The sequence below is a fragment of the Anolis sagrei genome, chromosome 2 (assembly GCF_037176765.1).
Source record: "Anolis sagrei isolate rAnoSag1 chromosome 2, rAnoSag1.mat, whole genome shotgun sequence".
Classification (NCBI taxonomy): domain Eukaryota; kingdom Metazoa; phylum Chordata; class Lepidosauria; order Squamata; family Dactyloidae; genus Anolis; species Anolis sagrei.
Window position 1 is genome coordinate 208,899,750 of NC_090022.1, and position 18,639 is coordinate 208,918,388.

Below are 18,639 nucleotides of genomic sequence, written 5' to 3' on the forward strand. Positions count from 1 at the left end.
TCAGGAGAGAATGCCTCAAGAACATGGCCATATAGCATGAAAAACCTACAACAACCCAGTGATTCCAGCCATGAAAGCCTTCAACAGTGATTGAATATTCTTTTTCTTATATATCACACACAAGGCCTGACAAGAATATGAAAATGGAGAACATATTGCACCTCCAGAACATTTAGGTCCAGATATAAATCATGACAATGAGAAAATTTATATATATATATATATATAGAGAGAGAGAGAGAGAGAGAGAGAGAGAGTAGGGAAGATCTCTATACTAAGGAACTGGGAATTGAAAGAACTTTGCATCTAAGTAACTGAGGACTGAGTCCAGTTCTTTGTCCCAAATATCTTGTACTAATTGAAATAATGAATTTATATGTAGTACATCATTACATCAGTCCCCTGAATTTACATGTCTTCTTCCCTGCATTGCCTTCTTATTTTGTATTATATATTTTAGATTAATGCTCTAGACATGAACTGTCTTCTTCTCTATTGATCTGTAACTGCTCTGGGAGTTCTCTTCTGCTGAAGTGCAAAGTGAAAATGCTTCAAATAAATGTGACAACTTTGGTTTTAAACATTAGATAAAATGAGGTCAAGATCCCATAGGATGTGCGACTAAGAGCAGCATTTAACTTCTGGAGAAACTTTGGCCAGTATTTGTTATAAGTTACAAAGTTAAGCACACTTAAGCAAGGATATGTTTTGACATTGCTACTGCCACTGCATTGGATTTTAGTGGATATGTGTGCATTGGCATCAATGTAGCTCACAGTGGAAATGTTGAAGATTAAAACGCAAATAGTATTACAAGTAATCTGACCCAATGTATGTGTGTGTAGGTGTATGGGTGAGAAGCAAGAGGCATATAGCTCAATATATATGTCAGACTTCATTTCCTTCCTCTTTTCACTGGGGTCACTTCCAGCTCCTATCTTTCCAGCTAGGGAAAGGGCAAAAGAGCACACAGGATTGTTGTAGGTTTTTCAGGCTGTATGGCCATGTTTTAGAAGGATGCTGACCACAGATACAGGTGAAACATCAGGAGAGAATGCTTCTACAGCCTGAAAAACTTACAACAACCCAGTGATTCTGGCCATGAAAGCCTTCGAGAATACAAAGAGCACACAGTTTCACCATAAGGTCTACCTGAGAAATAAGTATGCGTGTGTATGTATAAACCCACATATGGAAGCCAACTTTAGAAATTCATGTAACTATGTTTAGAGACTCTGCTCTATCTTCAAAAGGATTTCTTAAACCAACGAACTAAGCCCCTTTCCTTTACCATAAATGCCTAGAGTTATATCTTCTGATTTATAACCATGATATCATAGGACTAATTCACTGTACTCCGACAGAATAAATGCTCAGCATAATTATCAGGAAGGAAGGAAGAACTAAAACAATGTCACAAATTTGGGCTTGCTCACAAGAAGTCTTTATCATTTTGTTCCACAGATTCCTTGTTATTTATGTAATTATTATTTGCCTTTATGTATAATATGGTTTTCTTGGAAAAATGTATTCAAAGTTAGTTTACCATGATCTTACTGTAAGGCTGAGAGGAGTTACTTATAAAAGGTCATCTAGGACCTCCTCAGTAGGAGTGGGAGGAAAACAGGGGTAACCATCTTAACCCATTTGTTCCCTCATTTCCTGTCTTTAGGGATGGCCAGCCAACCCATGTATTTGCTGCACCTTTCCCCACCCATCCCTCTCTTTCTAAGGCATGGAGTCAGGTAAGACCGGACTCCTATAGATGGTTGCTAGGCTCTGTTTCCATGTACTTAGGAAATGGAGCTCCACAGAGTCCTACCAGAAATGCCCATACGTCATGCAGTGCTCCATTTCCTAAGCACATGGAAATGGAGTATAGCAGTTGTCTGATGGGGTCCTTAGTACAGTGCTTCTTAAGCAATGGATCTTAACCCCAAATGGGGTCATCTTAGCTCAATATTGGGGTCATGAAAAATTTGTTAACAGCAAAAGGTTTCTGAATGCCACCCATTTATTCAAATCTGTTAGCAACAATGTGCAGTGTTTACAGTAGATTCTGCAGAAAATGCTTGAACCGTACTTCATGAAAAAGAAAACTAGCCTCTTTAGCAAAACTTGCAAATGCTGATTTAGTATTAGCAAATATTTGGTTTTTATACCTATTTTATATACCTATATACCCAGAGTCATCTAGTAAGTGGCCATGAGTAGAAAACGTTTTAGAAGCCCTGACATAGTGGATGTATATGGTGGAGTGGACATTTGAACCTTGATTGCTCAAAGTCCCAATCCAGCACACAACACCATGACATCTCTGCATTTTATATACCTTTAAACTCAGGTATCTCAACCTTCTTGGGAATATAAACACTGATATGTATCTCTTCAAAAATGCTACTTGGATGCATCTTTAGTCAAAAAGGCTTGCTGCTAGAATACAGTCTTTCCCCAAATCAACCAGTGCAGTGAAGTGGTGAGGCATATTGGCACTGTCAGATTTATGCTGATGCTCCTCCCAAGCAAATGAGAACACTGATAAAATATGTGTTCAGAATAACATCAAATAGCCACTAAACACAATGTCTACACAATTTTTGTTTCCTCTGAGTAAACTAGAAAAGTTCTGTGTAGCTTGGAGCGGGGGAGCACATGGGGTGGATTGAGGCTACACATGCCCAGGCTTCCAATTTCCCTGCAGCAATTTATCAGTGATTATATTTTAATTGATCCCCACAGTATAAGCCAATTTAGGATGATATCAACTCAGCTAGATCATTTGAAAATCCTTTGAAGTGAAAAGAACTTGTTTTTTGCATCTTCTCCTTCTCTATGCCTTATTTAATAAATGAAAATAGATAGCCAGCTTTCTGTCTACTTTCCCAGCTGGCAATACATTCTCTAGAATTCCTCTAATAGTTTCTAAATATAAGGTATTCAATAATGGTGTTCTATTATAAAACCTTTTAAAAACAAACAACAAAGCCCATTCTTCACAGACTAGATTCACCCCACTACCTAATGTTTGTGAGAGAGGAAAAATATTGTGTCAAAGAAGAAAATAAATAGATATTCAGTCTCTCAGCTATTTATTATTTTTCTGTATTTTGCTTTTTTAGATTATAGTGAGACCTTGGTATTTGTTGGAGTTTGGTTCAAAGATACCTCTAGATATGAAAATTTGTGGATGTTCAAATCCCATTGTATACAATAGCAGACCAAAACAATGTCCATTGTATAAAAAGGCACAATCAAGGCTTGCATTTTAATTTTTTTTTTAAATGAAGCTGTAGATGGTTGAAAGTGTGGATGAAGAATCTGTGAATATGAAAGACCAGCTATAGTGAAAGAAGGAATGATAACATGGTTGTCCCAGACATTTTTCTGTCTACGCCAAAGGACAAAATGGTAGCCCACATCTGTTGTTCATTAGCCAACAGAATCGGCAGTTGAAGCTTATGTCAGCATAGGTAATGAAGGTGAGTCCGCCATTAAATATGAAAGAGCCAAGTCAGCTTAGGGCACTGGGTATGACTATGTGATACTATTGTCTCCAGGAGAATCAGGAGGAGAACCTAAGGAGAACATTTCTATGGCTTTACTCAGTGTGTGCCACTGGAGGCCAATCCTGGGATAAGCAATAGCCATTCCTTTATTTCACCTCATGGTAAGGCAACCCAGGCTCAGAATTTTGGAGAAGTAAAAGCCTGGTTATAAAAATGTCTGCTTTCAGCCATCCATAAGGAAATGATTGAATCCCTATTACAAGGATCCTCAAACTGAGGCCTGGGGACCAGATACGGCCCTCCAAGGTCATTTACTCAGCCCTCACTCAGGATCAATCTAAGTCTGAAATTACTTGAAAACACACAAGAACAACAATCCTATCTCATCACCCAAAAGCAGGTCCACACTTCCCATTGAAATACTAATAAGTTTATATTTATTAAAATTGTTCTTCATTTTAATTATTGCATTGTTTTTAAGGGTTTTTGGACTACAAATAAGATATGTGCAGTGTGCATAGGAATTAATTCATGTTTTTCTTTCAAATTATAATCCAGCCCTCCAACAGTTTGATGGACTATGACCTGGCCCTCTTTTTAAAAAAGTTTGAGGACCCCTGCCCTATGATATGGAGAACTGCAGTGAATAAATGCTGCTGTTCATTAGAAGAGAAAACTGTAATAGAGTTACTGATGTAATCACATTGCTAACACCACTCTCCTCTCAAGGGTATGATGCCACCTGGAGCTCCTGCTGGATCTACTCAGTTGAGGCTGATGGCAGTTGAGCATTGAATTCGCTCCAAGTTTTAATCTAAAGATTAAATAAACTATTCAATGATAAAGGCAATGTCAAGCTGAGTGATCTCCAAGTGTTGGTGGTGCTATATCAATCTTTTATTGTTGTATGGAAGGTTATTTACAACACACACTGTTAGTGTGCAGAGGTCCAATCATAACTCTGCCACAACTATCATACAGTAATAATACAGTATGAGCCCTGTAACTGCAGAAGCATTTCACTTACTCATGTTTTCTTGAAAATAGATTATGTAGGGACCTCATCACATTAAGACTGGAATTCTCCATGCAACATGGTTAATCTGGGGCAGTCCGGAGGGGTGTATGTGGGGAACCTATCACCCTGTGCCCTGCATCACCCAGCTTTCCCCCCACTCCATCCCATCAGGGGAAGCATCCACCACCCGCCTTTGTTGCCTATGCAGCACAGGAAACCTCCTGCCTTGCCACTGTGGTTGTTTACAACACTCCCCCATCACTTGCACCACGAATTTCTGCCAGAAGTAGATCTACATTGTGGGATGGAAGCGTATGGGCTACTTGCTGCATGTGAAGAGGGGGTGTTATACAATGAGCAATTTTGCCCATTTGATGAGGTAGTAGGAATTTTCTAGGTCCTTTAGGTGATTCTATGACACATCACAGAGTTGGGATGGCGAATCTAGCAAATTTCCTAGATAGAATACCTCTCTGAGGCTGGATTTACACTGCCATATAATCCAGTTTCTGAATCCAGATTGCCTACTTTGAACTGGATTATATGAGTCTACACTGCCATTTAATCCAATTCAAAGCAGATAATCTGGATTCAGAAACTGGATTGTATGGCAATGTAGATGGGGCCTGGGCATCTCTAAAATGATCATCTAACACACTTGATTGCATCCTGGAACTGAAAATGAGGTAATTTAATATTTGTGGTTGCATGTGATCTCAACCCTTCCAGTAACTTCTCAATCTACTTCTTCATCTGCATTTACAGAGTATCTCCATCTGAAAAATTGACCTGTTACTCATGAAAGCTCTTAGCAAGAAGTGTAGTCTGATTGGCTGATGAAATTGGACGGAATTGCTTAGCAACTGGAGATGGGCGGAGCCAGAGGGAAAGCGAAGGAGAAAAGGCAGCCATAGTTTAGTTCAATTACGAGTTTTGAAGAGGAAGGAAGAGTTTTGGGAACTGGTGTTAACAGATAGCTCTTTGAGGAAAATAGTTAGGCCTCTATTATGTTAGAGGGCTGGTGTGGAAAAAGGATTCAAAAGGTTCAAAATAACCTGTTTGTATTCCTGTGTGTGGAACATTACTTTTAAGGAACTTAAAGACCATTCTCTGTAAAGTTAAGCCTGACATTTTATTGAAACCATTACGCATCTTTAGTGTTGAAAAAGAAAAATAAACAACATATTCTTGTTTTGTTTCACCTGAAGAGTTTGTGTGTCTTCTTAAACATCCTGGCAAGGAGGTGGCCTATGAAACAATAGAAGGTAGCAGCAAAGAAAAATATAATATACAGTGGTAGCATCCCATTGTCCTGCCTTGTGTGTGAGGGTGTGTGTGTTCCCTTGCCCTTCATGGCCTCGCCTGGGCAAGACCTTGTCGTTTGTCCTCCATCTTTGTTGTTGCAGGTTGCATTTTCTTCCTTTTTTTATAAGAACCATAAGGAACATCAGAGAAAAGAGAACTGAAGAATGAGGATAAGAGGAAATTTCAATCCACAAACAAAGGAAAAGTGGCAATTGTATATTCATTGTCAGACACAGTGCTATTACAAATTCTGCCTGTTGTAAATAATGGTAACGGAAAAGAAAATTTGGTGCTTCTAGTTGAGATGTAGCTGTGCATTTTAATGATCAGTGAGAATTGACTGCAAATTACTGAATTTTTACCAATTAGCTGGCAATAAAATTAAGACAATAAAATATACCAAGAGAAATCTATCACTACGTGAGATTTGTCCTTTCAGTTGACAAATATAATTTGGTTTACATTATTTATGCAACAGATCATAAAGCAGTCGTAAATCCTTTAGAATATTGTTTGTAAAAAGAGAATGGGGTCGGGTTTTGCACCTCTTTGAGAGATTTGTATCTGAGACAAAAAAGAGGATGGTTTGGGTTAAAAGGGGCTACAAACTGTGAGCAATGTGTTAAATTGATGCTAAGTAAAATGTCCCTGTGGAGGATGTAAAGATATTAATGTGAAAGGGAGTTTTGGTACTAAATGGAAGCCTCAAATTAGAAGTGTAATTCACACACTATAAGAGGTTTTTTAAAAAAAATAAAAAATAAACATAGTCTGCCATAATTCTCCTTTTGCAGTCAGCTAAAAAGAGTAGAGAGAGCAGAGATATGCAAAAAGAGGCTCTTGTGTATTTTTTCAATGGGGAATAAGGGGCAGGGATCTCAGAACATTAATAGAAGACCCTTGCTATTTGCTGGAGTTTGCTTCCAGAATTCCCAGTGGTTACCAAAATTCATGGATGTTCCATTATATACAAAGGTGTAATAGGCTGGATCTACACTGCCATATAATCCAGTTTCAGAATGCAGAATGACTGCATTGAACTGGATTATATGAGTCTACGCTGCCATATAATCCAGTTCAATGCAGCTAATCTGCATTCTGAAATGGGATAATATGGCAGTGTAGGTCCAGTGATAAAATAATATTCCTTACGTAAAATAGCAACTTCAAGTTTTGCTTTTATGATCTTTTTTTTTGGGGGGGGGGGGAGGAGATTATTTTCAAACCATTGATGGATGAATGAATTGAAACATTATTCTTGGATTGGGGCCCTTCCACACAGCCCTATATCCCAGAATATAAAGGCAGGAAATCCCACATTATCTGAATGTGGACTCAAATAACCCAGTTCAAAGCAGATATTGTGGGATTTTCTGCCTTGATATTCTGGGATATAGGGCTGTGTGGAAGGGCCCATGGAAAGCCAACTGTATAAATCACCTCCAGAGGTGGCAGTCCACCAATGCAGCCCTGCATATTACTACTGAGCTTGCCATTGCAGTACAAACTGTTTGCAACACATCCCCCCTACTCCTGCCTTAAATCAAGGTGAGCATTTCTTATTTTCCTGGTTCCATCATGAAACCAATGTTTTATTCTTTGAAGCATGCTGTGAACTTGTCCAATAGTATTTCTGGAGTCAAAAGGATAATTTATCTTGTAAATTTATAAGAGAAAACTGGAATCTCTATTGCAAATGTTTTTTTGTGGGGAGGATACATCTTGATTGAGTAGGGGGAAATCTCCCCTCCTTGTCATCACCATAGCAGATTTTGTGACAATGGTAGATGCTTTGAGTCTCCTTGTGGAAAGAAAAGGTGGAGGCAAGGAGTTTAATATAGGCAGCAAGCTGATCACCTAATAGAAAGCTGATAGAAAGGATGACCAATAGGTGTTTTCAGTGTATGAAACCACTTTGTTTTTGTAATGGCAGAGCCATTCAGATATATACAAACAATAAATCTGAACTAAAAATGGGTGTGATCAAAATCCTGTAAATTGTGCTAGTTCTGTAATGTATGTTCAGATTTTCAGGGGCAGGAGTTTATACTTTCACTTTAGCACATGCTTGTCTTTAGCACATGCTTGTTGTAGAAACAGGGATTGGTGATAAAGTTTCAGAGAAGACACCTTTTCCTCATGACAATGCTTTCAGGAGTGATTTTCCCTTCCTAGAGGTAGGTTTTTCTCACTTCCTATTGTCTCAGCCCCATCCTTATCTGTGAGTTGTTTGTACATCAGATGTTTGTAACTCTGAGACTGCCTATACTATATTTATACCCTACCTTTCTCCTTGTGTGGCCTCAAGGCAGTTAACAATCACAGGTTAAAATACAGTTAAATAAAATAAATACACTTAATACGGCATTTAAAACTTACAGCCTCCCTCAGAATCCCACTTGAATGTCTCTCATTCATAGGGTAACCATAAGATAAAGTTGACTTATTAACAACACATGGCATAGCATTAATAGAGTACAGTAATATACTGTGTAACCACAAAACTAGTAATAACAGTCAGAATGAATAAAATTACTTAAATAAGCGGGAAAGTGAAAATATCTTTTTTTTCAATAGTAAACCGGGGACATTAGACAGAGTATTTCACAACTGGGCAATACCTCTGAGAAGGCCTAGTTCCTTAATTCAAGCAATCTATTATTCACTTTTACGACCTCATCAGACAAGATGAAATCAGTGTCCTAAGATGCTTTCACTCCATCTAGAGGACAGAAGCCCATGCTGGACATCATACGATGTTGTGTGATTTCTAGCGTAGGCCCCATCCCCAATCAGGGTGAAAGCATTGCCAGATGCTTTCACCCCAACATGGAAGGCTTCACCACGAGGACGGCACTTTCCCCATGTGATGGGGAAAGCATTGCCAAGAGGGAATTGCACGTGGGACAACAGATTCACTCTGCTGCTCCCTCTTTCCTTATGGAAGCCAGGTAAAGTGGCACGTTTCACCTGGGCTTTCTAATAAGGTCAATAGTATGCACTGGACTCCCACTATTGCTGCTTATCTTGAAAAATCTTGTTGTCCTACCACTAAGAGTGTCAACTGTCTCTCTGGTCAGCCAATCTCTTATTGTTGACATGTTGAAGAGTTTGAGAAATTCATTGCAGCCATGCTCGATGCATTTTGAAATCTGTTGTTCCATCAGTGTTATGTGCTGCTTCCCTCATAGATTTAGAAAAGGCATTAGTTGGCAGTCAACACTTAACAGAGTGGAAACTAGTGTGGTGCCAAAGTAGGAGGAGATGAAGAGGCTTCTGTGATTTGAAAAGTTGATGCTAGAAAGAATCAGAGAAACCCCACTGACTAATTGAGGCCCTTGATCTGTTTTATCAAATTCTGCCAGAGTCCCCCCATGATGCCTGTGGCATTCATTTAGACTGAAGGAACTGGCAATTTGCTTTCAGAGAGAAAAGGCAAAATCTCACAACTACCTCTATTATTACTCAGCACATACCCAACTTGAAGAGAGCAAAGCAAGCAACTAAATCAAACACTTAGCTGGAGAGGAGACACAGAAAGCAAACAACAACAAAAAAGGAATCCAATTACTTTATGTTTGTCTTGTTAAATCATTTTTCCCCTTGCAAAAAGAGAGAGGAAGGAGGGGAACAAACCCTATTTTTAACTTGTTTTTCTCTTTGGTACACTGCTGGGAGCAGACACTACCATATGACTAACTATACATTGCTACTGAGCCTTCTGCTAATGCTAATTAACCTCCTGGTACAAATATTAACAGCACACTCCCTGGGCTTTGGCTGCATATGATTTTTCTCCCATCTCCGGGAGGGGAAAAATAACCCCTTTTAATCAACCATCATTACTCTTCTTTTTGCTTAAGCTGAAAAACAGATGATCACTTCTGTAAATGATGAATTAAAGCAGTGGCCTTCAAGCTGTGTTCCAAGGGATTCCCTTGGAACTTATTGTGGGTTTCGAGAAGAAGATCTGTAATAGTAGACAACCTTCTTCGAACAAAAGAGAGCAAAGTATTGGAACTGATGTACTTTTGCAATTCTTAATGAGTCACAGGAGAGTCTTCATTTACATGGCAGGGGATGGCAGTCTGTGCACAGGTCTGGGGCACAGCGTGGTGTTGTGAAAGAAGCATGCTCAGGGCTAAAAAAACAGGAAGGGTCAAATGAGGACATTGCTCCCTCGATAAGAATTCTGCTCCATGCAAATTAAAATTTCCTTTGCTTCCCAAAATTTTAGCATTTCAGAGAATGAGACACTCAGTCATTTTGCTTAGAACTCTCATATTCCCTGAGTTTGCATTCCCATGGTAACTTTGCCATGCCTAAACCATATTTCCAAATTCTCAAATGAAATTCTAAGTTACTGTAGTGTTATTTTAAATAAAGATCCTGGCAATTTATACTAAACTACCAAAGGTAGAAGCCACTGCAGTGGCTTTTGCCTTTGGCATCTACTATTCGTGATCAGGGCCCTTCTTCATAGATTTCCTCATCCTGTGCTCCCTAAATACATTTTAAAATAAAATTATTTTTTAAATAAAAGATAAAATGCTTTCAAGTATACACCTGAAAATGTATTTTTTGTGTGTGGATTGTTTCAAAATATAAAATAATGAAGAAATGTGACAAAATATACTTGTAGGTGAATATATATGGAAGCGACACGTGTTGGGCATTGATTGACCCAGGTAGCATATCTAACAGTACAACCCCCTTATCCACAGATTTGATACCCACAAATTCACTTATCTACTCTCCAAAGATATCACCTCTCTAGGTCCTCCAGTGCATATGGTATGCTTTTGGCCTATAGGGTTCTCTATGTTATTCATAGTTTCAGGTATCCATGGTAGTCTTGGAGCATATTCCCCACATATATGTGGGTCATGTCATATCTTCTCAAAAATAAAACTTCTTAATAGATTCAGTTCTCCCACTCAGAGCTAAATAATTAAGGGCGTCCCACTCAAGAATATGCAGGTAGGAACTTTAGATGAAATATCTTGAACTGATGCAGAAGGCTTACTTCTGGAAAAATCACAGCTGTTTTCTTCTTTGTGTGAAGGCACAACAAAAATCCGAATTAACTTGATTATTTCAACAGCCAAAAACAGGCTGACTATGTTGGTTGAATTGTTCTTCATTTTCAATGTTTTATTGTTTTTTCATGGTTTTTGTTTTGCACTACAAATAAGATATGTGCAGTGTGCATATGAATTTGTTCATGTTTTTTTTTCTAACTATAGTCTGACCCCCCAACAGCTTTAAGGACTATGAATTAGCCTTCTGCTTTAAAAGTTTTGAGGACCTCTGTTTTGTATCATCATGTCTTTCTAAACTATGGAAGTTCAAAATGCACATTTAATTAGAATTCAGTGTTGTAGTTCTCTTGACATATGGGGCCTTCTCCAATCCTTGTGCATCCAAAACAAATTTTCCTCCTGCCAGCTCTATGTGCCCTGGCAGGTTTTGCAGCTTTATGGAGCAGATATTGAAGGTGCTGATAGGAAATAAGCAATGGGGTTCCTTGGAATTATTATCTTTCTCAAGACCATTGCACCCAGGTCTTAGGCTAAAGAGCAGGCTGTGCCTTGCCCAATTCTCTCATAATACAGCAAGTTGTTGTATTTGCTTTAAAACATTAGTAGAGTTCTTATAATCAAAAGAATTTCTCTTCTGTAGAGGAACAGTCCACAAATTCTAGTTAATTACCTCATAGAATCATAGAATCATAGAATCAAAGAGTTGGAAGAGACCTCATGGGCCATCCAGTCCAACCCCCTGCCAAGAAGCAGGAATATTGCATTCAAATCACCCCTGACAGATGGCCATCCAGCCTCTGTTTAAAAGCTTCCAAAGAAGGAGCCTCCACCACACTCCGGGGCAGAGAGTTCCACTGCTGAACGGCTCTCACAGTCAGGAAGTTCTTCCTAATGTTCAGATGGAATCTCCTTTCTTGTAGTTTGAAGCCATTGTTCCGTGTCCTAGTCTCCAAGGAAGCAGAAAACAAGCTAGCTCCCTCCTCCCTGTGGCTTCCTCTCACATATTTATACATGGCTATCATATCTCCTCTCAGCCTTCTCTTCTTCAGGCTAAACATGCCCAGTTCCCTAAGCCGCTCCTCATAGGGCTTGTTCTCCAGACCCCACTTCTCTGAACAAAACCTAATTACTTCAGTTTCGGGAGGGAGAGATGAGTTTAACCCCAGCGGATCAAATGGCTGATTACACTCCTTAAGTTTTATTAATGTTTCTAATTCATTCTCTGCTTTCAGTGGAGAGACTGGAGTTTTAAGTTGGAATGACTCAACATTTGGTGATTGTGGCCAACAACAGCAAAATCAAAAGTAGTAGAAATGCAGAACTAGCAAATGTGTGGTGACTGATCAACACATTCACTCCCTACGCTCTATTAAGAAACAAATAGGTGCTCAGGCTGTAGCTCAGATCACGAACTTCTTATTGCCCAATTTAGAATAAAGCTAAAGAGATCAGGGAAAATACACAGACCAGTTAGATATGATCTCACTAACATTCCTAGTGAATATACAGTGGAAGTGAAGAACAGATTTGAAGGACTAGATTTAGTAAACAGAGTCCCAGAAGAACTATGGACAGAAGTCCGAGACATTGTTCAGGAGGCGGCAACAAAGTACGTCCCAAAGAAAAAGAAAACCAAGAAGGCAAAATGGTTGTCTGCTGAGACACTGGAAGTAGCCCAAGAAAGGAGGAAAGCAAAAGGAAACAGGGATAATAAGGGGAGATATGCCCAGTTAAATGCGCAATTCCAGAGGTTAGCCAGAAGAGATAAGGAACTATTTTTAAATAAGCAATGCATGGAAGCGGAAGAAGACAACAGAATAGGAAGGACAAGAGACCTCTTCCAGAAAATTAGAAACATTGGAGGTAAATTTCAGGCAAAAATTGGTATGATAAGAAACAAAGATGGCAGGGACCTAACAGAAGCTGAAGAGATCAAGAGAAGGTGGCGAGACTATACAGAAGATCTGTATAGGAAGGATAATAATATCGAGGATAGTTTTGACGGTGTGGTGAATGAATTAGAACCAGACATCCTGAGGAGTGAGGTGGAATGGGCCTTAAGAAGCATTGCTAACAACAAGGCAGCAGGAGATGATGGGATCCCAGCTGAACTGTTTAAAATCTTAAAAGATGATGCTGTCAAGGTGATGCATGCCATATGCCAGCAAATATGGAAAACACAAGAATGGCCATCAGACTGGAAAAAATCAACTTATATCCCCATACCAAAAAAGGGAAATGCAAAAGACTGCTCCAACTTCCGTACAGTGGCCCTTATTTCTCATGCCAGTAAGGTAATGCTCAAGATCCTGCAAGGAAGACTCCAGCAATACATGGAGCGAGAGTTGCCAGATGTTCAAGCTGGGTTTAGAAAAGGCAGAGGAACGAGAGACCAGATTGCCAATATCCGCTGGATAATGGAGAAAGGCAGGGAGTTTCAGAAAAACATCTACTTCTGCTTCATTGACTATTCTAAAGCCTTTGACTGTGTGGATCATAATAAATTGTGGCAAGTTCTTGGTGGGATGGGCATCCCAAGCCACCTTGTCTCTCTCCTGAGGAATCTGTACAAGGACCAAGTAGCAACAGTCAGAACTGACCACGGAACAACAGACTGGTTCAAGATTGGGAAAGGCGTACAGCAAGGCTGCATCCTCTCACCCAACCTTTTTAACTTGTATGCAGAACACATCATGCGATGTGTGGGGCTGGATGAATGCAAAGCTGGGGTGAAAATTGCTGGAAGAAACATTAACAACCTCAGATATGCAGATGACACCACCTTGATGGCCGAAAGCGAGGAGGAGCTGAGGAGCCTTCTAATCAAGGTGAAAGAAGAAAGCGCAAAAGCCGGGTTGCAGCTAAACATCAAAAAAACCAAGATTATGGCAACAAGAATGATTGACAACTGGAAAATAGAGGGAGAAACCGTGGAGGCCGTGACAGACTTTGTATTTCTAGGTGCAAAGATTACTGCAGATGCAGACTGTGGCCAGGAAATCAGAAGACGCTTACTTCTTGGGAGGAGAGCAATGTCCAGTCTCGATAAAATAGTAAAGAGTAGAGACATCAGACTGGCAACAAAGATCTGCCTAGTCAAAGCCATGGTATTCCCTGTAGTCACCTACGGATGTGAGAGCTGGACCTTAGGGAAGGCTGAGCGAAGGAAGATCGATGCTTTTGAACTGTGGTGCTGGAGGAAAGTTCTGAGAGTGCCTTGGACTGCGAGAAGATCCAACCAGTCCATCCTCCAGGAAATAAAGCCCGACTGCTCACTGGAGGGAAAGATACTAGAGACAAAGTTGAAGTACTTTGGCCACATCATGAGGAGACAGGAAAGCCTAGAGAAGACAATTATGCTGGGGAAAGTGGAAGGCAAAAGGAAGAGGGGCCGACCAAGGGCAAGATGGATGGATGGCATCCTTGAAGTGACTGGACTGACCTTGAGAGAGCTGGGGGTGGTAACGGCCGACAGGGAGCTCTGGCGTGGGCTGGTCCATGAGGTCACGAAGAGTCGGAGACGACTGAACGAATGAACAACAACAACAGGTGCTCAGGCTACTTAGTGCAGTGAGATCAGTGTGTAATCCATACATATAGAGAGGAGATATCTCAGGTGGTTAATCCCACAAAGCACCAACTCCACATACCTGTTGTATACATGGCACCACAATTTGGGGACTAAAGAAGATTATTACATTGAGTACATTTCTTTTGATACTGAATTTTCTCTGTGGTGCCCTTTGAACATATCTACAACCATATGGGAACACATGGTTGTTAGGTATCTGAAAGAAGGATATGTGAAAGTAAGACAAATCTTTATGGTGACATGATCAACTAAATGGATTTTTCATGGAAATTGCCATATATGCAGGATGTCATTACACAATTTTCACTGTGTGACAGGGAGAAGGATTTGATTTTGGCACAATGGAAGAGATCTATATTGGCAAAAGATTTTTAGAGGTGATTTTATAGTATGTTATATTGCTTAAAACTCAAATTAAATTTAAACACAACATTTTCCATATGCAAAATAGGTGTTTAAATTAAATAACAATTATTAGGAAGAAATGTAAATTGTGCAAATTATTATACTATAATGATGTGAACTGTTAAGAAAGCTAATGTATTTGATTTCTCTCCAAACCGGCAGAGAAACTGTCTAGTTGAAATTCCTGGAAATGAGAAACTTTCAAAAGCCAAGATTACTAAATTTGCACCTGTTTGATGAACCATTGAACACCTGTGTGGTCTAAATTCCTGCATCAAAGTTGAGAATCAATGGATCAATTTCGATGGACCATCTGATCTTCAGATTCACATGGTCAAATCCTGTTATTAAGCCTGACTATAGCAGAGCCATTGAATAAAAATGTATGCTCTTGGATTTTTATAATACAATTTTCCACTTTGTTTGCATCTAGTATTTAGAGAGTTCCTATTGCCTCCCAGGTTAGGCATGGGCCATATGACAGGAAATAAAGAAATATATTCCTAAATCCTTAGATAGCTACACAAAGTTATTTCTCTTGTCTCAGCAGGTTAGATCCTTTTTGCAAAAATAGTCTTTAAAGAAGCTTTAAACCTTAAGGTCTTTAATGAATAGACAGAACAATTGTGACACACAAGACCTATCTCCTTGCTATATAAAGGTCTTCCTCAATGTTTCCACAACAGCATGCATTTTTACAATCTATGAGTCACAGCTACTGAATGTTGCTGTTCATTCCACCAGATTAGCACCCACATCTGCAACCTTTTTTCCTCTCATAGAAATGTGTAGATTAGCAACAACATGGTTGACTCCTATCCTCACCAGGCCTGTTTCCATGGAGGCTCCCTGAAGCAGAAGGATCCTTCAGTGGGTTCTTCTTTCATATCTTGTCATAGCCCTGCCCTAGATTTTGTAAGCTTGGGTATTTGCCGAAACTGGATGTCTTTATTGATGCACAAACAGTGTGTGCTTTCCATGAAAGTCTATTTTTATATGTGAAAGAAGGATAAATCTGCTACCCCTTGATCTATCTTGTTGCAGTTGTTTATTCTTCTTTTTCTCTCCTGCTCAGGCTTGCCTTCAATAAACAAACCGGGAGTCAAGCTAGGATTTTAGTAGTATATGTCTTTACTTCCTGGCACATGACCCTCATCTAGCCTGGGCACTAACAGGGTACAATATAATATTGGATATCTTCATATAACTATGGATTTTCACAGTAAATACATAATCCACCCTTTAAAAATATATTTAAAAGTACATACATGATGAAAAAATACAGAAAAAGACACATTATGGGGAAGATACATAAAGAAATTGTATTGTATGAGAGGAAAATCTGCCTCGAGTCTCATTTTGGAGAATAAGGCAAGGTGTAAACAAATGAACTGACTGATTGAAAATGGCTTGCAAACTGCATACCTGAAGAAAGTGTGCACATTGATGAAGATTTGAAGAAATAAATTAGAGAAATTCATATACATTTTCTTGTGGACTTCAGTGATTTCACTGAATCAGGCAGAAATGAACTAAATTTCAGAAAAAAGAAAAGCAGAGGACAACTGAAATTGACAGATTCTTCCATCCCCAAGAAGGTCAAAGATTCTGCACCAATTTGTTTCTAAATGTTGAATCCAATGTTTTATGTAAAAATTGAAATGACAAAACTGAGAACTAGAGACGTTTTGTGCCAACGGATATCTCTATTTATAAAAAGGAAATTAATGCTGACACACTTTTAGTTGGAAACTTTGAAGTCCACTTTCAGTAATTTGCTAGAGATTATTTAAAGACAATCACCAAATGAGATGGAAGCAGCTGTTCCCACCATTTACCAAAATAGTACAGTCTGTGTTTAAAGAAAACAACAGAAAGAATTGCAATAAAGTGTTTAGCATCTCTATATGGAAATAACATTTTCAATATTTATACTTGCCACCTAAATAGGAAGTTATTTATAGATTGCCTTTCTAGCTAAGACTTGAAATTAAAAAGATTCCATCACATTTTTGTGCTATTTCCCCCTTGATGTTCTATTTGGTTTATTTTATTGTATTGCTGCACATTGACAGGAAAGTCAATGCTGTATTGTCAAAGAGTTTCATAGCCAGAATCACTTGGGTGTTGTGTGGTTCCCAGGCTGTATAGCCATGTTCTAGAAGCATTTTCTCCTGACATTTTGCCTGTATCTGTGGCTGGCATCTTCAGAGGATCTGATGGTAGTTACTTGGGTGATCCCTCATTGTCTGAGGATGATGGTCCTCCAAGTATAGTGTCTTGGTGATGGATCCATAGGTGGCTGTGGAGCCCTATTCGTGCTCCGCATGTTTTCCTGTAGTGAGGACATCGGTTTCCAGGTGGAAGGTGGTCCCGGTCAGGGTTGGCTTGATGCACCTTCCTCTTGGTGGGTTTCTCCATCTAGCCCTCCATTTGTACCTCTTCGAATTCTGTAGCACTGCTGGTCACAGCTGACCTCCAGCTAGAGTGCTTAAGGGCCAGAGCTTCCCAGTTCTCAGTGTCTATGCCATAGTTTTTAAGGTTGGCTTTAAGCCAACCCATTCTTGGGTTGGGTGTATAGTAACTAGTTTGGGAGAAGGTGATCAGGCATTTGGACAATGTGGCCAGTCCAGCAGAGTTGCTGGTGTAGGAACAGCGCTTCAATTCTGGTGGTCTTTGATTCTTCCAGCATGCTGACATTTGCCTGCCTGTCATAGCAGCATTTTTTGGAGGCAACACTGATGGAATCTTTCCAGGAGGTTAGAAGGGAGATACCTCAATAGTTTCCACAGTTTTTTCATTCCCCCTTTTAAAAAAGGTGATGATGGTAGTAAAGTTGAAGTCTCCTGAGATTTACTCAGTCACCCACACTTTTTCAATGAGCTGGTGGAGTTATTTTGTCAGCTCAGGTCCACCCTCTTTAAAAACTTCAGCAGGGATCCCATTAGATCCACTGACTTTGTTATTTTTTTGTTAGCTGATGGCATTGCTGACTTCCCTCAAACTAGGCAGTGCTGCAAGCTCATCCCTGGCTTGTTGTTGTGGGATTTGTGAAAGAACCTTTTTGGACACATTGGAGCTGCAAATCAGGAGGTCCTGGTAGTTCTCTTTCCAGCATAGTGCAATTAATTTTTTGTCCTTCAGAATTTTGGTTCCATCTGATGAGCGTAGAGGGTGTATGTATACCATGATTTCTTGATCCATAGATGACCTTTGTGGCTTTAAAAAATTCCCTGAGAATTATGGATATCTACAAAGTGTTGAATTTCTTCAGTCTTCTTTGTCCACCAGATGTTCTTGAGTTCTCTGGTTCTTCAGCTTTTGGGCTAGCATAGATCTTTTTCCTAGCAGTGCAGTTGGTGTCTCTCTTGGTAAAGCAAGTGGAGTATATATACTTGTGGAATGTCCAGCATGGGAGAAAGAATCAATGTCTATTAACCAAGTGTGAAGGTTGCAATTAGCAAGCTTGATTTGCAAGTGTTTGTGTGGGATCCATCCATTAGCATGTGAGTAACTGAGAAGATTGCATAGTCAATAGTGAGGGCATCTGCCTAGAAGTAACCAGTCCTTTGTTCCCTTTGAAGTTTTTATTTCCTAGAGGCATCCTTTGTGTGGGTGTTGTTCATTATCTCATTGGAAATAGCTTGTAGTAAGGCAATGGTGAAACAGGGATGGAATGCCTTTTGGAAAATTCCAGTTAATGAGTGCTATGAGGACCTTGGTGAATAGGGAAATGGCCAGCAAAGGATAAGAGGGATCCTCTAACTCAGT